Below are 24,318 nucleotides of genomic sequence, written 5' to 3'. Positions count from 1 at the left end.
CAGATTTTTGTTTTGCTTTCAAGAATGCTAAGTTTGAACATCTAAACGTCTCTGTGATGACACGGAGCTCCTGTTTGGCTTTTGTTAGCTTTTTAGGATGGAGGTCATCATTTTGGGAGCTATTCTCTGTATTTCCACTGATCCCAGAGCACGTTGAGCACTCTCCCAGGTGCTGCACACGTCCGTTTCAGTGTTGTTGGGTTTTTTTGGTGTGATAATAAGTTTTTTCACTGTGCTTTCATGTTACAGCGCTGATGTTTCAAAGGATTCAAACAAAGGCTCAGTCTAGGTACACATTTCTGTCTCCAGTGTTGTCATGTTAAAGAATCACACAGAAATATAAAAGCTTATATTTGCTCACAGGAAACTAAAATGAGTATAAAATAAAGCCAACACCCCAGGCTCCCGTTACCAGGGTAACCCTGCCTTCTCACTGATCTCAGAGAAGTTACCAAATGTCATCCAAAGTTTGGAGGTCTTGTTGTCAGTGTGGACAAAGCTGTAAGCAGATGTTCTTGACAGAATCCTCTTCTCACTGTCCACAGTTGTTTTCACAGATCATTTAAGGCATTCAGCTCCGTCGCTTCTTTAGATGTGATAATGGACCCAAACTGTTGTTTTGGACACTTGTAATGTTTTCACTATCTCTGATGGATCTCTTGTGTTTGCAGCCTGACCTGTTTCAACTGCAGCGGGATCTCATTTTGTCATTTCAGAGATATCACTTCCAAACTTCCTTATCATACTGACCATCCTCTGGCCTTTTTATCTGATCTGTGCATCTGATGAAGAAATAACCCACACAAAGAAATACAATAGCTTGTGAGCAGATGACTACTTTTCAGCACCTGCGATTTAAGACTTTATTCAACAAATAAAGTAAAGCGCTATACAAATACAGGCCATTTACCAAATAGTTCACTGAGCTGTTGTGGTGCGTTTTATTATTATGGTCTAGGATCATGCTGCTTTTATGTTTGGCTCCTCCCACCATGGTCTGTGGGTTTGAGCTTTCCTTTTCTCTACTCTCTCCAAGCTCTGTGTGTGTGTGTGTGTGTGTGTGTGTGTGTGTGTGTGTGTGTGTGTGTGTGTGTGTGTGTGTGTGTGTGTGTGTGTGTGTGTGTGTGTTTTCATGCATACATCCTTCCAGTCATCCTTTGGCTTTTAAAAGAACAATAATAGTGTGAACAACAAGATCCGACCCACAGAAACAGATCACAGCAATTCAGCGCCATTGGGCATCAATTAAAATGTTGACAATTAGATAAAACAACTGGTGACCAAAGCAACGACAGCTTGTAAAGTCATCCAGTCAGCTGCTCACGCCCATCTCTACTTCCTAGCCTCACCTACTCACAACAACCCAGCTACAACTTTCTTAAGCAGTAAATGGCATCATTTCAGTTCTGCTGCTTTGGCTCATGATTGCTTTTAAAAAAAATTTCTTTCACACACAAATTATAGTGACTGCATCAACAGCTTAACAGCAAAGTAACCTCGAGAGCTTGAGTACTGACCCACATCTATAAGACTGCAGGCACAACTTGACCTCTTCATACACTCATTCTTTAGCCGGGATATTTCCACCACTGAGAGAGAAATACCAGTTAGAACACTGTGATGAATACTGGAATACGATAATGCCGCCCAGCAGGGCTTTGCTCCTCCAGAGAAACATTCGTACGATGCCTCCTGCAGAGCAGGATGTGGTTTGTACAGTGATGGCACACTTGGACATGTTACCCATGTCAGACATGATGGTCACAAAAAGCAGAGCTCCAAGAGTGGAAGGCCCACAGCTGGATTCCTAACCTGCTGACCTGTATTTTGACCCTGTCAGCTATCAGGGCTGTTCCATTATATGATTACTTTGAGCATTATCTCAGTCTTTCCTGTTCATAGCTGCTCAATTCCACAATAAATAGAAATGAAAATGTGTTTTTGACATTAGTTGAGGTCACCATACTTGTGCTATTTTTACTGCCATTTAAAATTCTGTGATCACTTCTAGGCTTTGTTATACATGGATGAGGAGAGGTGGTGCTCTGTCCTCCTGCACCTCTCATGTTTCATCATCAGGAACTGTGGCCACATTTAATCCGAGCATCAGACACAGAGGAAGGAGAGGACAGCGCTGTGTGTGATTATTTAGAGTCAAGCGCCGACAAAGGTCCCAAGTTGACTTTAATGAGGATGTTGTGGTTCAGGGTCGGAGCAAAATATTAACATGCAAATTATTTAGGAATTTAATCTCTAAAAGAATAAAGCAAAATGTAAATATTTCCTCCTGAATGCAGTGAAGCAGAAACATAAAGAGGAAATGATCTATGAGCTAACTCACACATGGGCATCAGTGCAAAGAAACGCTGCTTTAGGAGGAATGCAGAGATATCCAGGGTGGCCTGACAGGGTCACATATACAGTTACACAGCATGCTGATGACAGGCCAGACTCTATATATAACATGTGAATATATATGTCACAGCATTTATGGCTGCTTCACACGCACAGCAGGCCAGCATGTGATCACATGTGAGAGGAGCCGAGGAGGCTGCATATTTACAGAACTGTCCCTTCAGTAAGATCTGAATCATCTCCTTTATTTAAATGATTGATGACTAAACTTCAGTTTTAGTTCTGCTTAAGCCTTTGACTCAGAAACACGTCCTCAGTGTAAAGACAATAAACTGTTATTGTCTCTGGTTATAAAGAAGTGAAACAGCCGTGAAAAGAGAAAGTTGAGGTGAACGAACATGAAATCATAGTGATGTGAGTCATAAGGAGATAAATCTTCACGGGTTAACCAAAACCAACGTCTGTGAAACTCAGAGATCCACGAGTGGATTTTACCCACGCAGACGAACCGTCACAGTCTGAACACTGAAACTGAAACCTGACCCAAGCTCAGTGTCACAATCATTAAAGGAGGGGCGGCGTGCCGGGGATGGCACGGGTCATCCTGGCTCCACCCTCATGTAAATAATCACAAAGTTTAATTTTCAAATAAGAAAACAGCTTTAAGAGTTTAGTTTCACCTGACCTGGACAGGTGTAGCTCTACCTGGACCACAGTAAAGATCTCAGTGTCTCATGTTGTTAAGCGTCATACACTGACTGGACCTCATGCACGCCAGTAATGATGCTACGGTAAGATAAACAGGGTTTGTGCAGCAAGTTCTGCTCATTTTTACTGCTACAGCAGATTTGCATGATTTAAAGTCCAAAATAATCCTTCTTTATCTCACACTGAGCCTCAGTTCATCCCAGCTGAAACAAGCTGTCTTAGCCCCTCCCCCTTAATCAACTTTAAACCAGAGGTGGGTGGAGCTTCTGTCCCTGACCATCTTAGGGATATCCCTTCTTTATGACATCATTCAGATCCAAGAGTAGAAAAAGCTGTGATAAACTGAGTGTGTTTGGGCTCACAGTGATCACAGCTCACTCCGAGCTCATTACTGTGAACATGAAACAGGAAATGAGGAAAACAGAAAAGATCCACTTTAAACATTTTAGCTCTTCTGTGCAGCAGCCTGAGCTCTTACAGAGCCCTGTTAAAACAGCACACAACCAGGAGAAGGATCCTCAGACGCTACATCAGATACCACAGAAATACCACAGTAACTGCAGGAGGCGCAGAAGTGTAAGGACGGAGTATCAACAGAGTAAAAGAGCAAAACCTCCCCGAGCCAGTTGCAGCTAAAGTACCGTGTCTGCCATGATAACGCTTCGTCTCCTCTAGCCTCTATATGGTCCAAGTCATAGACTGTACATAAAAGATGGACACCGCCATCCTGCAATCACCCACTTGTTTCTTCGCTCTGTATTTAAAGCGGTTATTTTTTAACCTATTATAACCTGTTTTATACCTGCTGAAATACAATGACTCTCCACATCAGGTACTGAAACACAGCAGAAATGATTACCTGCTAATCAGGGGTGGATTATTTAAGGTTCAGTCATGTTCAGAAGCAAAGTTTCTTATGCAAAAGTCACACAACCTGCAGTGTGTGAGTCAGATCTGAAACTACTGAAATGTCAGGATTTGTTAATGTTCCGACGATTTTCTCGGTTAATACGTTTTGTTGTAATCATAACAATAAAAAGTCTTTGGTTTCCCAGAGCCCAACAACAAGACGACAGATGTTCCATCAAAATGAGCAGAGAAATGAATCCACCCCCAGCCTCAGCTCTGAGTGGGCGAGTGAAACCCCGTCACTGCCTCTGTGACCTCCACATCACAGCAGACGGTCTCCACTGTTTGCACTGGAAACAGCCGTCAGCTGACTGGGGGTTTACTGGGAGTCTGAGTCACCGCCAACAGGTGAATCACTGCGCATGTGACCAGTCTCTGCTGGAGCTCTGTTTAATGGTCACACCCTCCATCAAACACTAACACAAACTTGTGCGGCCTGTTAACACGGCTGCAGAGGTGTAGATGGAGAACAGTCCGATCAAAGTGCTGACACTGAGCCACAAAGGCCATCAGCAGTTATTTGGATTGATCCTATAAAGCTTTGAGCCTTGATCCAGTTTAAACAGGTGAGTTATAAAATCATCCTCCACCTGTGCAGGTGTCATGAAGGGGAAATTATCTTTAGAGACCAAAACAGGTTTTGTATCAGGCTTTTAACACGCAGATTTTAACATGGGAGTCTATGGCACTGACTCACTGCTGGAGCCCCTGCTGGACGTTAGAGGAACTGCAGCTGGGTTAAAAACAGTGAGGTGATGAAGCTTCGATACAGCGATGTGGTTTCCACTGTGAGCATGTTTGAGTCTTACACAGTTTTACACACAGAGTTAGCACAGCAGCATTCAGTGGACAACGTGATAGAAACCAGGATGTGTCTGTGACCAGACACTTGAAGCAACGTGTGATTAAATCACTATTTCATGCTTTATTTTGTTTCCAGGGTAAACCAGTGCTAACTGGTGGATTGGTGTGAGTGTTGACCCAGTTGCTGCATGCTGCTGACATACAGAGTTATCTTTAGTCGATGATGATGAGGAGGATGATGGCAGCTGCTCTGATTAGCAGCGGTTGCCTAAGAACGGCGTGGACTGTTTACAGAGTGTTTGAGGAACATTTGGCAAACGTCTCGCAGAGAGCAGAGGACACAGAGAAAACTGAGGGCTTACTGAAGAGCCTGAGAGACATCAGCGAGGTCCAGAACCAGGCAGAACTGTCACGTCCTCTCAGGGCCGCAGCGTCAGTCCAGGTACCTTTATAAAGACCTAGTGACTGCACTTACTGAGGTCACTTTGAATCCTTTTACCCCGACGAGCTGCTCACACTCTGTGTCAAAAACCTGACATGATTTCTGCTGAACCTCAGGTTTGAACCACTGATCAGCTGTACAGCACAGATCCTGGTCTGGGACAAAGCCACAACTGGTTTCTTTAGATTTTGCTCCCAAGGAGCCGGAATAAAGTTAAAGTGCTTTTGAGCCAAAGTTCTCCACCTTTCTAAAGAGTCTTTGGTCCAGTCCTTGTACCTGACCTATCAGAGGGGTGTTATTTGCTTATTAGGCCACTTAAATCTGACCTATGAATCATTAAAGCATAAAAAGACTCCTACCTCAAGTAACCAGTGTTGAGCCAATAAATGAGAGACGACTCAGCTCTCTGTTAGCAGCAGCCTCTCACACAAACATCCTCTGTTTCCATTTCTTTATTGGATTTGTGAGAAATGCCAAAGATGACACAGTTTGACATGTGATGATGATGATTCCCAAAGAGCTGTTAGTTGAAACTTGGCATATCTCAACATGCTGTGCAGCGTGTCCCTAAAATATTAAGGAAACTGGACAGAAGAAGAAGAAATGTGAGACCTAAAAACTCCCTGTAGATGAACAATATCTGAAAGTCACGTCTTTCATGAATGTGTCAGAGAAGGGAAACAGGAGGAAAGGCTGAGGTCTGAAAATGACACAAGAACTGAAGACGAGAGGAACAGGTGTGATGCAGAGATGGAGCCACATCATGGTCAGTTTGTACGAGGAGGTGAGGAGGAGGTCCAACAGTCTGCAGCCATCTGTGAAGCTGGGTGGAGGCTCTGTCATGGTTTCAGCTGCAGCTCAGTCAGAGCTGTTGGAGATCTTTGATAAACTGATGAATCACAGAGTCTGATCCACCACGCAGGAACATCTGGAAACATCTGACTGACAGCAGCTTCCTGTTCCAGCATGACAACGATGCAAACACACTGTCAGTGCAGTGAAAGCACACCTGGATCTGATAACACACAGCAGGACACCATCAGTCACGGACGGGCCTCCGCAGAGCCGCCCTCAGCTGAGGAGACGTCTTCCTGAGGATCCTCACAGAGCTGACAGCTGCTCACACTGAGGGAAGGATGAAGCTGCAGCTGGTTTCTTCCTGTGCGGCTTTAATAAAGTCAGTTACTGTGGATCGTCTCTCCAGCAGGAAGAAAAAACTCCAGAAACTGAAAACAAGCAGCAAATCCCAGTGAGAAATACGTCCATGTGACCGCTGTCGGCTGCTCCTGCTTGGCCTCTGCAGGGTGAAAGCACCGTTTCTCGACCCCTCCTGTGGAAATGCTGTGCAGCAGGCTGAACGTGGATTTGTGAGAGTCTTTTATTTGCTGTAAAGTGACTTAGTAAATAAAATAATGATGCAGAAGAGCAGGAGGAGAACAGACTGAATACGAGGACTGTAGATGAACACGAGGGAAATCAAATCAAACCCAGAATGCAAAAGTGCAAGAACAAAGACCGAGCTCAAAGGCCTCCTGAGAAAAGAAGAAGAACCAAAATGAAATCAGAGAATAATGAAGCTCAGTTCCAGGACCATGACATCTCCGGGTCAACACAGAGGGTTAACAGGGACTGTAGAACATCTGACTAGTATTGTTCATTAATGGGGATTTCCTATACCTGTTCAAAGTAGTACACTGTGCACGCACGCAGCAAGGGAATGTCTAGACCCGCAGTCAAGCTGCTTGCATGTATTGTTTGCTCAGTGACATAGTAAACAAAGCTGCCAAGGAATCATGAATCCAGCGTCGTTACTACACATCAAACACGGATGAGTTTGTCATCATTGTTGATTTGCAGTCTGCGCTGCTGCCTGTGGTTGTGTAACTGTCAGACTGCAAATCAGCACCTGTGACGGGTCTGAAGGTCACAACACACAACGAGTACACAAAGTTAAAAATGCTGCGTAATCCCCCACGCTTTCTCTATTTATACACACACACACACATGCACACACACACACATGCACACACACATGCACACACGCACACACACACACACACACACACATGCACACACGCACACACGCACACACACACACATGCACACACACACACATGCACACACACACACACACACACACACACACATGCACACACACATGCACACACACATGCACACACACACACATGCACACACACATGCACACACACACACACATGCACACACACACACACACACACACGCACACACACACACGCACACACACACACACATGCACACACACACACACACACACACACACACACACACACACGCACGCACACACGCACACACTGCTGGTGTAATACGCTCAGTCATGAGTCACTGGAGAGGAGACAAACTAAGTGTGTGTTTTTGTGTGTGTCTGTGTGTGTTTTGATGGATTGAAGGTGTTGTTGCTGGAAATATTTTGCAGAGCTGGTGGAAGGTATTTGCGAGGTGGGCGGGGCTTGGCGTCAACATCATGGAAATGTCTGTCTGAGCTCCTCTGGAGGACTTTGATTTATCCTCCGTCACATGTGCGAGGCGTCCACAGACTCACTGTCCAAACATCCACCACAGTCAGTAAGAATCTTATAACGAGGAAGAGGAGGGAGGAAAGGCAGCTCAGTGAGTTTTACCCAGCAGTCATCTTATCTGAACCCAGATCAGCCTGACGCATCCTTAAGTTTCACATTTCTGAGCAGAAGATTCAGAAATGTTACTGAAAATGAAACCAAACAGTCTGAGACTTCAGCAGCAGACACTCCTCGGAGCTGATTCTAATGACTCGTATGGTGATGATGCAGAAAATAAAGGAGTGTGTTACCTCAGCCAGGACAGGGAAATCTCAGCTCACGAGGTCAGGTGGGCTCAGCTTCTGGATCAGGTGGCAGTCAGAGGCCTCTGCAGTCTGACGCTGGGTTTGCAAAGCTCTCTGTAGGGACATGAAGTTTCTACTAAAAGTTTCTACTAAAAGTAAAAGAAATAAATTTTTTTAGTCAAAAAACTGATGATGTCAGGAGGAATGATCACATGACCTGTGAGTCGTGTGAACCTCCCTTTAACACCTGGGAGAACGGTGACGCTTGCAAGAAGGCGATAGAAAGTCAAAGAAGCTGTGTCATGCTGGACCAGCATTACACACACACACACTGCAGGAGATCGATGTGCTGCGACACGAGCCAGGCTGTCGTGACTCAGCACCGAGTCTTTGGATCTCTTCCTCGTCTCTCTGCTCCTCAGCCTCAGCTTCGTCTTCCCCTCGTTTCATTTCTGCTCTGCACATTCGAGGCCTCAGTGTCGCCTCTTTTCTTCCCGTTGACTCTCGCTGCTCTCCTTCTGCTCTCCTGAATGAATAAGAAAACAAACAGAGCTTAAAGCTCAGATTAATAACTGACCGTCCTCACAGACTCTCAGGGTACAATAAATGTTGGAGCCTTTTAACTGCAAATGTAAGAGAAATGATAGAAACGGCCGAGTGATGCAGTCCAGGATGGAGCTGTGAGTTCAGTCTCATAGTCAGCTGCTTAAAGTTCAGCTGGTTTAGTGAAGTTTCAGAGTAAACTGAGTGTTTTCATCCGCACGAATCACAGCTGACTTTAGGCTAATCTGGATTAAATCCCTGTGACCAGGTGTGCATGTGTGCAGTGCCGTGGCTGAGCTGGTTAAAGCGCCTGTCTAATGAGGGTTCGAATCCTAGCAGCGCCTCAGTGCTGAGGCTTGTTTCTTTGGTGCTTGGAGAGCGAACAGAGAGGATGCTGGGTAAACAGTGCTCGCTGTGTTTATAGAGTGGTGGGAGTGTGTTTGTTCTGTGTGAGGCTTCATTCACTGCGACTGGACACAAAGGCTCCTCTGTCTGACCCCTGAGTGTGTGTCTGTTTGCATAGAGGCACTTATGAGGACCCGTGACAGCGTCTCCACAGACGTCCTCAGCTCTGTTAACAGTGACGACTGCGATCGGCTCTTGCTGCTGCTTTCTTTTCTGCGTTAGCTTAAACTTGGAAAAAGCGCAGCACTAAGGCACTGCTGGGATTCGAACCCAGGATCTCCTGTTTACTAGACAGGCGCTTTAACCATCTAAGCCACAGCGCCTTGCATGTGTGTGGATCACATGACCGCCTGCAGGAAGGTGTGGCCTTAAAGCTGGTCAAACTGTTTTCTGACTTCTTCAGTTTCAGACGACTTTGCCTCCGGATGTGGAACGAAGAAAAGGTGAACGGCCCACGATCACCTCCCACCTCGCTGCCACGGTCACGGTTAAACCGCCGTCCATCCAACATCTCAGTTCAGCCTGTGTGTTTGGTAAAAAACATAATGAGAACTGTAAAGGCTGCTGATGTTGGCCAGAAACATTAGAATTAATGCAAACTGATCAGTTAAATGCACCTTAGAACAACACGCAGCAACACTACACATGAGCGAGAGGAGGGAGGTTTGGGGTCTTCACACACCCCTGTTCTCTGCTGGCCATCGGGGCGGGGGGCTGGGAGGAGGTGTTGGCCGTCCAATTGGGATCTGGGATGCGGGGCCTCCCTGCTGCTGCGGTCTGCTTGCCTCCACCTGTAACATCTCCTGGGTGTAGGTGCCGTTTCCCCCTCCAGGGGCGAGGGTACCTGGACCCGGGGTATAGAGTTTGTTTGGGGAGTGTGATTGTGTGTACAGTGTCCATGTATGTCTATCCCTACGTTGGGTGAGTGCTGAGTATTTGTATATGTGTGCATGAGGGTGGGAATGCATGTTTGTGTCTGTGTCTATATGTCAGGTCGGGTCTTACACTCCACCTCTCTGGGAACTCCCAGGCCCTCCAAAGGCCTATCTCCCCTCACCACACTCCCTGCCGGTAACTGATGCCCTCAGGGGTCGGTGCGTTGGTGGTTCTTGGTGTCCGGGGCTGGGCGCTCAGGTATGTACCAGCTCACTCCCGGTGACTACTTGGCAGGGCCTGTCTCTTCTGCTAAGGAGCTAATAAAGGAAGCACTTTCCTTAGACGTGCAGATGCTTTATGGTGACTTGTGTCAGATGGGGTCCACCTAAACACACCAACACTCTGATCTCTGTGTTAGTGTGGGAGGTTGTGAGGCATCCACGATTTAAACTGGGGTAAAACCAGCAATCAAACCAGTAAAGGACACCTGTACAATTTTAAGGGGACCACACTCTGACAGCGGAACTGCTGGGATTTGAACCCAGGACCTCCTGTTTATAAGACAGGTGCTTTCACCTGCTCAGCCACAGCGCTGCAGTCAGCTGACCTGACAGCTGGTCATCAGTCAGGAGTCATCTGTAAAGTTGGACACGTTGAAAATGCGCAGAAACATGACATCAAAGTGTTCGTTACGACAGCGGCTTTCCTTAGGAGGAAAAACCTTCTGACCAATAAGACGCCGATGTCACGACTGTGATTCTGGACGTATTAACAGTGACATCATCAGTGATTGTGTCACTGTGCAGGTCACAGAAAACCAGCCTCTACACAAACAGCACTTCCTGAGAGAAACTACCTGCTGAGCCACGTTTGCAGAGCCACAGTTAACGACAGCTTTCTTTTTTTTTTTCCGCCTGTCCCATTTGGTTCTTTAGCCATCAGAATTGTTGTCTGAAGACCAACAAGGAGACCCAATGGATTTACTTTGCCAAATGGATCATCGTGGCATTGCCGTATTGGTCCATTTGATCGACCAGCACCAGCGCCAGAGGTAGGTTTGAGTACACAGACCGTCCACTGGACGCCGTTAACGTGCCCACCCTCAAGGCCCTATATACATGTGTGTGTCATGAGAGTGTAAGTAATGTGGATGTCTAAGTTGTGAGATAAAATTGAGGCACAGGTGGCCAGAAGAGGACAGAGGGGGGGGGGGGGGGGGGGGGATGTCTCCCCTGCACCCTGGTGACACACCCGCACCCCAAGGCCCTACCTGTGTGGGTGAGTGTGGTGGAGCGGGAAGAGGGAGGTAGCCGGGGATGGGGAGGAAAAGGAGGGAGGGGAGGATGCCCCTCCCTAGGGCCAGCTCCCCTGCTGACCCCAGTAGGCACCCCCGTCCTCTGGTACCCACCAAGGCAAGGCAACGACAGCTTTCAGGCTTTATGCACAGCTGGAACTTGAACCCTGAAACTCTGCGTCTGCACAACAGCTGCAAGGCACTGCTGGGACCCACAGCGCCACAGTCTGTAAAGCTGTTACAGATGAGGAAGGATCCAAAGGTTCATCTCTGCTGTAAGGCTGACACTTTAACCAGTGACATCACAGCTCCTCAGCTGTCACGGGTTAGATTCAGTCACTGCACCATCTTGTGGTAGAAATCAGTATTGCACCAAAGAACAGCCAGGCCCTGCTTCGACTTCAGTTCAGTCATCAGTACTCAGACTCCTCTCAGGCTGCCTCTGACCTCAGGAAATCACATGATAGGGTGGGGCCAGGTTTCACAATGAGCTCACCCAAAACTCTGGCTGATTGGGACCCACACCCGCTTTCACACCTTGGCTCATGTGATTAGAGGATCATCAGGGGGTCCTTTTGTCCCTCTTTGGGGGAAACTCCCACTAGGTTTATATCTGGGACTCTCCACCATTTGACCTTAGAACTGAAGAAGCTTCTCGGATGAAGGTGAAACGTCTTCAAGCAACTGAAAGAAGTCCAGACGCTTTTCTTTGCAAGCTCCTTTGACCATTTACAGTTATATTTCTCACCTGTGTGCAGTGTTGGGAAGGTTACTTTTAAAATGTATCCCACTACAGATTACAGATTACAGGCCCCAAAATGTATTTTGTAACATATTCTGAATTCTTTGGATTACTTAATATATTATCATGCTGTTTACAGCTACATGAATGTCCTATTGCTGTGTGATTTATTACTATTACTGAAGGTTACTCTCCACACCAACACCAGCTAGATGTTTAAATCTTAATATAAATGAGTAACAGTAGGTGCACATTAGGTAAGGCTGCACTTTTTGCAGCGATCTCGTATAGAAACTATTCGGCACGTATATAAAACAGGTCCGCGGCTCCGAGCCGTAGTAAAGGGACCTCTGGCTAATACGTCGGGTTCGTGTCGGGCTCGCAGCTGAAAACTAGCTTTACTTTGTTGTGTGGGTCAACTTTGCTAGCGGGAGACAGAGAGAGGCGTTGAAAGGCTGCTGCAACCAAACTTATTGTTTCAGAGGAAACACGAACACAGCGTATAGTCGAGTCTTAACAGCTTACTTACAGCTGGACTACACCGCCCATCAGGCTCAATTCTTTAGCGCTATGCCTGTAACACTGCCTGTTGCCTTCATATTAAATCATTTTTTGAGCACTGATTTTTAAAAATATTTCTTTACATCATTATGCTGCTGCAAGTAGGGGTGACATGAGCAGTGAGACTGAGACACAGACATTAGAGCCTCTTAATGCGTGTTTTGTTTGGGTTTCCACCAGTGTGGAATTACCAAAAACAGAGAGGGCATAGCCGAACATATGAAACAGGAAAGTACCGCCATGTAATCCCTTTATTTCAACAAAGTAACTGTATTCTGAATACCACCTTTTTAAACGGTAACTGTAACGGAATGCAGTTACTCATATTTAGTATTTTAAATACGTAACGGCGGCACATGTACTCTGTTACTGTCTGTGTGGCACACGAATGAACAGAAATGTTGAAAGGTTTTTTAAATCCAACCAGTAAACTGATTAACATGTTCAAACAGGACATCTGTGCCACGTAGCAGAGAGATGGTAGGTGTGATACCGCTACAGTTTCTCTGCTCCTTTCTGTCAGTGTGACTTCTGGTGGGAGTTTTGTGGTTTTACTGCAGTATAAATGAGAACACCAGCTGATGTTTTTTCCTGTGAAGTTGGTACACGAGGCTGGCCTTTTTAATAAACATGTTCCTTCATGTTCTGCATTTTAATGCCATTAACTCAGAGCTCTCCCATCATGACTCGTCATTGGAAACTTTTGGTTTTACATCTAGAGATCAGCAAAGGATGAGTGTCTTAGACTAGAGTGGATGTTTACACACCTGCTGTTAATATTTCCATCTACAGACAGGTTCATTTAGACAGTGACACTTTCATACAGGCCTCCATTATCACAGTAATTGAACAGTTTACTGAAAAACAGTTTCATGGCTGCGTGAGTATAGAGGAGAGAAACAGCTGGTGGTCTGAAGCATACCACATCACACGTCAAACATGGTGGAGGTAATGTTATGGCTCGGGCCTGTACGGCTGCGGTGGAAGTGGGTCACGGTTTATTGATGTTGTGACTGCTAATCGAAGCAGCAGGATGAACTGTGACGTGTGACCTTTGCTCTCCGCTCAGAGTCACGCAAAAGCTGCAAAACTGATCGGACAGAGCAGGTGGAGTATGAGCCAAAGCAAACTGTAAAAGCAAATAAAGTAAATAAATGGGATGTTCTTAATGAAATTATGAAGTTTGACAGTTGAAGATTATACACACGTGTGTTTTCTTCCATATACGGCATTAAATCAAAATCATTCTACCTTCCGGTGTTCCAGATCTACTGGCGTTTAGATCAACTGGCGTTGGTCGGACAGATGTGCGGCAGTCTTGCGTTTCAGGAGCTGCTACCGACAAACCAGCAAAAAAACGGCAAATGTGTCATCTGTGACACTTGTGAGGTTGTCTCAAACACACTCCGTCAGTCTTGATGCTGTTGAACAACAAAATGTTTAAAATGTGGCGAGTTTACCTGGTGATATCCTCATGCGCGACGCGATCGCGAAAACAGCAAACAAGTAACACCACGCCGATGTTGTTCACAGGACAGCAAGAGTAAAGATCGGGAGACTGTTGTCGTCGTCATCGTTCCCCTCGCACGGTTTATTTCTCCGAATTCAGCGTTTTTGCTTCACAACTACAGCGAGCTGTTTACTTTGTGCACTAACATGGAGTCGAGTCAACCAGCGCCACCTCTGGCCAAGTGCCACAGCCTACAGCCAGATCAACCTGTGACACACATCTGCACCACGTTTGAATTCGTGTCATGCACATTTGCTCATATTTCGTACACCGTAGCCTTGAAGATGTAAAAAGTGCCTCAGAGCAGCACACGGGCGTGTTATCGTACTGTTGTTAAAAGTTCGTTAGTTTTGGAGCAATGGAATTATGAAACAAGTTAGTCCATTGAGGAGCCCTGTACAACACGTCTTCACATGACTACCAGACACGCCCCCCGTCATTTTGTTATTATTCAATTCAGAACTGCCCAGACCAGACACAGTGACGTTTCACCAGAATCCCTTTGATCTCTGATCTTCTTTATGACATCAGCACCCGAAAACCTATAAATAGGGGAGAGGTTCTCACTCTTGGCAGTCTTTCAAAGAGAGTGGAAGAATTCACTAGGCAGGAAAACACTTAAACTACTCGAAACTTCCGTTTCTGACACAGTTGACCGTCTTTTTAAAAAATCTTTGTTAGTACAGAGATTTAGCATCAACTTCAATTTGAAATATGAGTCTGTCAAATCCTGTTGTATGCAACATGAGAGCCGAGAACGAAAAACTTCAACAGCAAATCAAAGAGCTGAAAAATGAGAATAAAACTCTCAAACAACAAAACTCTACCATACGTGACCTTAAAGTCGAGAACGCCGACCTTAAGGAGCAAAAAAGAGAGCTCATAAATGAGAACAAGATTCTCCAAAAAAACATTGAAGTTCTCTTCAAACGAAGTGGGTTCTCTAAAAACAAGAGGAAAAGAGACCTGCAACTAGAGAATGAAACAATTCACTTCAAAATTCAAGAGCTGGAATATTGGAACCAAATTCTAAAGGATTTAAACGGCTCCAAAACCAAAGAGATCCAGCAACAGAAAGAGGTGATGCAGGAAATGGAGGCAGAAATCAGAGAGTTGCAAAGCAGCAAGACAGGCTTGGTTATAAAAGTGGGAGACATGGAAAAGGACAACCAGTCTTTAAGAAAGAAAAATGATGTGATGATAAAACGCATGTGTGAGCTGAAAAGGGACTTTGAAAAGGAAAAAGATGACATGCAACAGGAAATACAGGCTGTTAAAACTGAGCTCCATCAGGCAAACACAGCCTTTAAAGAGTTACAAGAGAGTGAAGAAAGAAAAAGGATCATGAATGAGGAAAACAAAACAACGGACAGTGAACAGCTCAGACAGACCCTGGAACTCCAATGCTTTGCACATGAAATTGACATATTGAGGCGGCATAACGAACTTCTTGAACAGGACCTCCAGGAGCTTTCCAAAAGGAGTGGTGATTCTCAAAAAGAACTGAAACCACACGATGAGGGTGCGAAAGGAGAATCACGGATCTCCAAAGCCACTGAGAAAGACTCCCAACATGATTTTAACGTGACCAACAGAGAAAAGGAGTTGTTGTGCCATGAATTTGAGGAAAAGAAAAGAGAGCTTGAAGAGGTCAAGAAAAATCTGTATGATTCACAGGAAGCCTTGACAACAGAAGACATGGCGTTGCAAACCCAAGCTCAGACTCCCAAAGTTTCACAGGAAGCACATAACGATCTGATAAACAACTACGATGTCCAAGTTGACATACTCAAACAACAAAATAAGGCCTTAGAAAATAAGGTTAGTGACCTTACCAAAAAGATGTGGAATGGACGGGAAGCGATGAGACAAATGGAAAAGAACTTTCAAGAGCAAAGGAAGCTACTCGAAAATCTCCGAGGAGAATTCGAGGAAATTTAGCACAACTAGGACTTTGGCCCTCCCTATTAAACCTGGTTAACGCAGGTTCAATAGGGCTATAACTTAGACAATGGAAGTTCATTTGATTTAATTGGCCCAAAATGAGTGACTGCACCCAGACACTCAGTAGCAAAAGAATTACAGAGATTCAAGAGAGAAAACTGTTTCTGCATAGACTCCTATAGTACTGCAAGTCGTGTCATCGCTTGGTGTCCTGCATAGAGTGCAGGTTTAAGGTATCTACGTATCTTTCAGAATTAGAAGCTATGCTGCGTCAGGGGTTATAACAGCTGTGCCCCCCCCCCAACCGGTCGAGGCAGATGGCCGCCCCTCACTGAGCCTGGTTCTGCCGAAAGTTTCTTCCTGTTAAAAGGGAGTTTTTCTTTCCCACCGTCACCAAGTCTAAGGAGCTTGGAGAAAAGCGCCTGGACTTCTTTAACTTAAAGAAGTCCAGGCGCTTTTCTTTCCAAGCTCCTTAGACTACTATGGCCTTGATGACTGATAACCTTCACAGACACTGTCATCAAGGGTTTGCTCACAGGGGATCATCTGATTGTTGGGGGGTTTTCTCTCTTATATTGTATGGTCTTTACCTTACAATATAAACAGCCGAGAAGCGGCTATTTTTGCCATCCGGTGCTTTAGAAATACATCTTAGCTGAACTGAACTCCATAACATCTGGACCGAAATGCCTACACACAACGGTAGGCATTTCAATCAAGAGCTCTGTCCAAAACGTTCAATGACAAGCATCAGCACCAGGATTGTTTTTTAGCTCACCAACAGTTTTTATTGTGACTGCAACTTTGTAAGACTGGGTTGGGAGATGTTCTTGTGGTGAGCTTTTATTCACATAATTGGTTTCTTTAATAGTGAAATAAAATAAATTTGTATAACTGGAAACAGCGTTCTCCTGTGTGATTATCACATTGTATTCTTTAAACCATGTAACAGAATATATAATATATATAATTTACTCATAGTCATATTAATGTCTAATGTGATTGAGTTTCCTCATCTCTACTTATGTGCCGATGTGTTCACTGAGGCCATTGTATGGTCCATTTTGGCTGCATTTCCATGTTTTAAACATGAAATTTGCTTATTTAAAGGGTGTCTCATGTATCTCTTATGCAGAAATATGTGTTGCCTAGCTGGACAAATGTAGCACAGGTCTACTATTATTGGCCTAATGTATTTTACCAATCATTTCAGCATCCAGATAATCTCTTTCATACTCCCTTAGATGAATTTAGCCTGGTTGTCATGAAATAGGCATTTGAAACAATAACTACCAGTATCTTCGAATGTGTGTGATTGCACTAATCCTACACATTCTTTGCAAGACAACTGGGTGCTTTTATGTAAAGAATGATCTGAGAACACTGAGGCTAATGAAGTAACAAGAGAAACATAGTAAGTAGTCTTTCAGTTTGCATGATCAATTTGGATTATTGTTCATTTTCATTTACCATGTCAACATGTTTTAGAGCAACGTTTTCTGATTTTGAGCTCTTTTAGGTGTAAGTCATCGTCAGTGATTACCCTAAGCCCAAAGCAACACCAAACATGGGCAACCAAAATGCATCATTTTGTTAGCATGTAATTGTTCTCCCAATTCTTAGAAATCAGGAAACAACAAAAATAACAATTTTAACTTACAGACATGAAACACTCCCCCACCCTGGAAAAAAGTTCATTTTGCCTTTTACAAAAATATAAGGTTAGTGTAATGTTAGATTTTGCATTAATACCTATGACTGAGACCTCAAAGGTAATTCCTCGACTGCTTCAGTAACAGCCTGGTTGATTTTAACAAGTTAAGTAAATTTGCGGTCAATTTAGACTCAATTCAAAATCTCCTACTTGGGACGAACACTAAATGTAAATAGCTGACTTTCTAAATAAACCTATCCATCTTTGCAAGGTCCATTTTTGCTTTCACTAAATTCCAAATGTTTAGCCATAATTAGCTTAGCTGTCCTACTCTTGTTACTGCTCTTTCCTACTGCTGTTACAATCAAATGAACATCTCTGCAAAGATAAATTAGCTGAGACCTTAGGTTGATGGTAGTTACTAGCAAACACAGAAACTTACATACACTATATAGTACAGTTCTATGATACATCACCAAATAGAACAATTTGTGGCAATGCAGACAAGCAGAGAAACAGTTTAATTAGTTGAATTTGTTCACTTGATCGGAGGTGTGTTTCCTGCAGATATACAACATCGGATCTCAATGATTTTAAATGAGTAAAAACCCTTGTGCGTTTAACCGGATTATTTATACCTTTAACATTCCAGCTTATAAAACGAAGAGCAGATGCCTTTGCCACTCCATACTATTCATTCACTCTCACATTCACACACTGGTGGAGGCAGCTACAGTTGTAGCCACAGCTGCCCTGGGGCAGACTGACAGAAGCCAGGCTGCCATATCGCGCCATCGGCCCCTCTGGCCAACACCAGTAGGGAAGTAGGGTAAAGTGTCTTCCCCAAGGACACAACGACCAGGACAGAGAGCCCAGGGATCGAACCGGCGACCTTCCGGTTATGGATGCAATTCCCAACCCCCTGAGCCACGGTTGCCCGTAATAAATAAATAATAAATAAAGGGAGAGTGGAGGATTATGGAGAAGCAGAGCGAGGACTGTGTTGTGAGACGGGCATTTGTGCTGTAAAGCTGGGCGTGTTGCCTGCTTGTCTATTTAACAGTGATGAAAATGATATTAAATAAATCTCTTATCAGAATCAGAATCAGAATCAGAATACTTTATTGATCCCTGGGGGAAATTATTTTTTGTTACAGTGCTCCATTTTAAACCAATATTAAGACAAGACAGACAATACACTAACTAAGAATAGTACAATATATACATATATATACATACATACATAAGTCACTCATAAATAAATATTTGGAAAAGAAACATGTGTAGCTGTAGCAGCAAACAGTGTGTTAAGTGGATGCGTTGTACAGGGAGATGGCCACAGGCAGGAATGATTTCCTGTGTCGTTCAGTGGTGCTTTTCGGTAATCTCAGTCTCTCACTGAACGAGCTCCTGTGACTGACCAACATGTCATGGAGTGGGTGGGAGGTGTTATCCAACATTGTCTTTATCTTGGACAGCATCCGCCTCTCCGACACCACCTTGAGGGAGTCCAGCTCCATCCCCACAACATTGCTGGCCTTACGGATCAGTTTATTAAGTCTGTTGGCATCTGCGACCCTCAGCCTGCTCCCCCAGCATGCAACAGCATAGAGGATCGCACTGGCCACCACAGACTCATAGAAAATCCTCAGCATTTTCTGGCAGATGTTGAAGGACCTCAGTCGCCTCAAAAAATAGAGACGACTCTGGCCCTTCCTGTAAAGTGCTGTGGTGTTTTTAGCCCAGTCCAGTTTATTGTCAATGTGTACTCCAAGGTATTTATAGTCCTCCACAATGTCAACACTGACCCCCTGGATTGAAACAGGGGTCAAGTGTTTCCTGGTCTTCCTGAAGTCCACGATCAGTTCTTTGGTCTTTGCCACGTTGAGCTGCAGATGATTCTGCTCACACCACGTGACAAAGGAGTCGACCACAGCCCGGTACTCTGTCTCATCATCCCTGCTGATGCATCCAACCACCGCAGAGTCATCAGAAAACTTCTGAAGATGGCAGGTCTCTGTGCAGTGGCTGAAGTCTGTGGTGTAGAGGGTGAAGAGGAAGGGGGAGAGGACAGTCCCCTGTGGTGCCCCTGTGTTGCTAATCACCTTGTCAGACACACACTGTGGGAGACGTACATATTGTGGTCTTCCTGTCAGGTAATCAACAATCCAGGACACCAGAGAAGCATCCACCTGCATCGCTGCTAACTTATCACCCAGGAGGGTCGGCCTGATGGTGTTGAAAGCACTGGAAAAGTCAAAAAACATGACCCTCACAGTGCTCGCCGGCTGGTCCAGATGGGTGTAGACACGATTGAGCAGGTAGATGATGGCGTCCTCTGTTCCGAGACGAGGCTGATAAGCGAACTGAAGGGGATCCAGATGTGGTCTTACTATGGGTCGCAGCTGGTCCAGGATGAGCCTTTCCAGGGTCTTCATGATGTGGGAGGTCAGTGCCACGGGCCTGTAATCCTGGGGGCCACTGGGACGAGGCGTCTTTGGTACAGGGACGAGGCATGATGTCTTCCACATCACCGGGACCCTCTGCAGACTCAGACTCAGCATAAACAGTTTATGAAAGACTCCACACAGCTGGGGGGCACAGGTCTTGAGGACAAGGGGACTCACTCCGTCTGGTCCAGCAGACTTGCCTGAGTGAAGTCTCCTCATTTGCATCTCAACCTGGTATTGAGTGAAGGTGATGGGTGGGGGAGGGGTGTCAGGAATCTCACAGGAGGCAACATGTGAAGAGAGAGGCTGGCACAGTGGTGTGGCTCTGGATTCCAGGCTGACTGCAGGTGAGGTTGTGGGGGTGGGAGCAGACACTGTGGTGTCGAATCTATTGAAAAACAGATTCAACTCGTCGGCTCTATTCTCACCTCCCTCAGCTCCCCTGCTGTTGGTTGGCCTGAATCCAGTGATGGTCTTCATGCCCCTCCACACCTCTCTCATGCTGTTCTGCTGGAGTTTCCACTCCAGCTTCCTCCTGTAATTGTCCTTAGCCTCTCTGATCTTGTCCTTTAGTAACACCTGGACCTTCCTCACCTCCTCTTTGTTGCCCCCTCTGAAAGCCCTCTTCTTGTTGTTGAGGAGGGCTTTGATGTCCTTAGTCACCCACGGCTTGTTATTTGGGTAACAATGAACAGTCTGAGCTGGAACAATGGAGTCGGTGCAGAAAGTTATGTAGCCTGTGATATACTCAGTAAGCCCATTGATGTCCTCGGCGTGAGGCTCACAGAGTGTTTCCCAGTCGGTCACCTCGAAACAGCCCTGTAGTTCCGCTATTGCCTCCTCTGACCACCTCCTAACAGTCCTGGTGGTCACAGGTTCCCTCCTCACAATTGGCACATAGCGGGGGGTGAGGTGAATCAGGTTATGATCTGACCTACCAAGTGGGGGGAGGGAGGAGGAGCTGTATGCATCCTTGACGTTAGCATACAGTAAGTCTAAAGTTTTCTCTCCCCTGGTGGGACAGTCCACATATTGTTTGAATGTTGGTAGTGTATTGTCCAGTGATACATGGTTGAAGTCACCCGAGATCACAATAAAGGCACTCGGGTGCTGAGTCTGTAGCCGAGCTATGGCAGAGTGGATAGTGTCACATGCAGCTGTGGGGTTAGCAGAGGGGGGAACATAAACAGCCACCAAGATGACGTGAGAGAATTCCCTGGGTAAATAATACGGCCTGAGTCCAACAGCACACAGTTCAGTGTCCGGGCAACAAATCCTTTCTTTGATTGTTATGTTGGCAGGGTTACACCACCGGTTGTTAACTAAAACAGCAAGCCCACCTCCTTTACGCTTACCGCTAGCGATGCTGTCCCTGTCCGCCCGAACAGTGTGGAAGCCTTCCACGGAAGCATTCTCATCGGGAATGTCCTGGTGCATCCATGATTTGGTGAAACACATCAGGCTACACTCTCGGTATTCCCTCTGACTCCGTACCAGTGCTGAGAGCTCGTCGATTTTACTTGCCAACGATCGCACATTTCCCATCACGATAGACGGCAGACACGGTTTAAACCTCCTCCTCGCTTCGAGCCTCCGCTGTCTCACCGTCACCTTTTTTCTTCTCTTCTGTCCTTGACCTCTGCATCCCCGATGTGTTTTCCTCCAAATTTCAGCTGGTACTTCTGCGGGCCTGGCCAGCGAGCCGGCCGGCATCAGGGCGATCAGCTGATCTCTGGAGTAAACAGTCCGTGCGTGTAGGAGATGTGCCGCGGTCCCGTTCCATGATAAAAGTAACAGTTCCACGGCCACCAGAAGAACAAAAACTGGGAGTTATTACTGGGAGTTCACAGGAAAACAAACTGCTTGTCTCAGTAAAACCACCAAACTGACGGAAAGAAGCAGAGAAACAAAGAGGAACCTGCAGATATTTCAGACCCAAACCTCAGAGTGTTACCGCGGACAGTCTGTCCAACATACTGCAGGGGTAATATCTTTAATTCATGTATTTATCAGCTCATTTATCAAGTTATGTTTAGGTACAAAAACATTTTATTCATGTGTCAGATACAGGTCACCTGTAACACATGAAACAATGAGACAAAGACAGATGCTGATCATTTATGGTTTGTAGAAACAGGAAGTCGGTGTCTCTAAATGCAGCTACAGCTGTGGCCACATGTTCAAATCCTCCCGTGAATGTCATGGTGATGTTGTGCTTTTAGAACGGCTCTTCTTCCAGGGTCGACTGTACAGCACACATCTCTAATAACTAAAAACAAGAGCCACACGTTTGATTTCAGGTTTTCTCTGCTCAGATACACATGCACTAATATTTGGTTAAATGTGCTTTAGCGAGCTGCACCTTGGTCGGACACTTGTGTATCAGTCCCTCTGCCCCGATCCATCGTTGTCAACTTTCTTCAGTCAAGATGAAAGAGACAGTCCTGAAGGAAGCATGGTGTCGAAGCTCTCAGCACAGAATAAGCTCCTGTCCTGTGACCATGACTACACAGAAGCAGTGGTGCAACAAAGATGTGAGGAGCGCATTGAAAACCAAAGGCATCGGTTCCGTCTCCCTATACAAAGCTGTGGGTCCACTCAGACTTACAACACCCCAGGTGAGGCCGTCCGTGAGCTGCAGCACCGGGTTCGAGGTGGACGAGCCTCGGGATCGTGCTGGATTCAACACCGCAACACTCAACCAGCTGGATGACACATCACCATGGCAACGCGTCACTCAGCAAAACAAAGAGGAAGCTGTCAAACGTGTGCGCGAGCGGCTTCAGGATCTGAGGTCTGATCACACTGAGTTTTCTTCGCCTCTTCATTTGAGCTCGTATTTAATGTTTGTGCATCAGAGACATGAAAACAATGATCTGAGCTGTGCTACAAACTACAGTGTCATGGCTGTGCTGTGGCAGGCAGGATGATTACCCAAACGCGGGAATTTTAACTGAAAAGAGCAGCTTCATTGCTGCAAATAATTCTTCACAAATACAGGAAACAGAACCAAAAGCGAGGAACTAGAAATATGAAATCAAACCAAAACCCGGAAACAGAGAGCTAGAAAACTACGAGCAGCCCGGAGGAAAAACACACAGCAAAGAGGATTAACAACACGACAACAAGCAGGCAAAGACTGAGGACCAAAATACACAAGCAGGTAACAAGAGGATGGGGAACACATGGAAACTATCCATCCATCTTCATCCGCTTTATCCGGGGCCGGGTCGCGGGGGCAGCAGCCTAAGCAGAGAGGCCCAGACCTCCCTCTCCCCAGCCACCTCCTCCAGCTTATCCGGGGGAACTCCAAGGCGTTCCCAGGCCAGCCGAGAGATATAATCTCTCCAGCGTGCCCTGGGTCTGCCCCGGGGCCTCCTCCCGGTGGGACATGCCCGGAACATCTCACCCAGGAGGCATCCTTGTCAGATGCCTGTGGAAACTAATCAGACATAATGAGACACACTGCAGGACAGGGACTATCAAAGTAAAACAGGAAGCACGACATTCATAAAGATGCAGACGAGACACTGAGACGTGGAAACATGAAGCACAGAGACAAAAGTAACCAGACACAGGGAAGACGTAGTGACAGAGAACCAAGACAAGCATACAACACACGGAGACGAAAGGAAAACAAGATCACAGAACAAAAGCTTCCCTAGAGACACGACACCTGGAACACAGGGGAGGCTCAGAAACAGGAAACCAGAAACTCTCAAAACAACACAACAATCAAAGAATAAACCTTAAACCAAAAACACAGCAGACTGTGGCATATAGTCCAATATCTATTTGAACATTGATTAGAAGTTTTACATCTCAATTACTGCAAAAGGACCAGAAACATTTGTAACAGTTTTAACTGATGAAGATCAGTGCAGGTTTATTCAGGACAGACAAACTCCAGGAGACACAGGGAGAATCACACACAGCATGAGGGAGATCACAACGCTGACACAGAAACACTGGGCTTAAATACACTGGGAAATAACGAAGGGAATGAGACACAGCTGGGAGAAATCAGACATAACGAGACCCAAGGGAAGCAAAACTCAATACATTCACGTAGGACACAGACCTTCAAAGTAAAACAGGAAATGTAACATAGACGCAGACGTGACTAGGGGAGACAGAGCAACTAAGAAACACAGAGAACAACAACAGGGAGACACGGAGGGCGGCTACGAAATACTCAGAGAACTAAAGAGAATACAAGAGACCCAAACTAAGACACCAGACTAAAGAATAAACTGGGGCAACAAAGAGAACTAAGATC

General features: G+C 45.6%; 2 long non-coding RNA genes and 2 other non-coding genes across 5 annotated transcripts; all 4 read right to left on the bottom strand.

Annotated features, from left to right (window-relative positions):
* Positions 1-7,519: 7,519 nt before the first annotated feature.
* On the bottom strand, positions 7,520-11,092 carry LOC143421744 (uncharacterized). Of its 2 annotated transcripts, XR_013101303.1 has the most exons (4): positions 9,626-11,092; positions 8,278-9,530; positions 8,067-8,174; positions 7,520-7,961 (listed from the first exon to the last, which is right to left on the bottom strand). It is a non-coding gene; the product is annotated as an uncharacterized LOC143421744 (long non-coding RNA). The 2 variants fall into 2 exon arrangements; XR_013101302.1 differs by having other exon boundaries at positions 8,067-9,530.
* Positions 9,258-9,331, bottom strand: trnat-agu (transfer RNA threonine (anticodon AGU)). Its single transcript has one exon. It is a non-coding gene; the product is annotated as a tRNA-Thr (tRNA).
* On the bottom strand, positions 10,405-10,477 carry trnai-uau (transfer RNA isoleucine (anticodon UAU)). The gene has a single exon. It is a non-coding gene; the product is annotated as a tRNA-Ile (tRNA).
* A 9-nt stretch (positions 11,093-11,101) lies between the features above and the next one.
* Positions 11,102-14,375, bottom strand: LOC143421745 (uncharacterized). Its single transcript, XR_013101304.1, has 3 exons — positions 13,942-14,375; positions 13,733-13,816; positions 11,102-13,610 (listed from the first exon to the last, which is right to left on the bottom strand). It is a non-coding gene; the product is annotated as an uncharacterized LOC143421745 (long non-coding RNA).
* Positions 14,376-24,318: the final 9,943 nt, after the last annotated feature.

The sequence above is a fragment of the Maylandia zebra genome, linkage group LG13 (genome assembly GCF_041146795.1).
Source record: "Maylandia zebra isolate NMK-2024a linkage group LG13, Mzebra_GT3a, whole genome shotgun sequence".
Classification (NCBI taxonomy): domain Eukaryota; kingdom Metazoa; phylum Chordata; class Actinopteri; order Cichliformes; family Cichlidae; genus Maylandia; species Maylandia zebra.
Note: the sequence above shows the minus strand (reverse complement) of the source record. Positions and strands in the feature narration are given on the sequence as shown.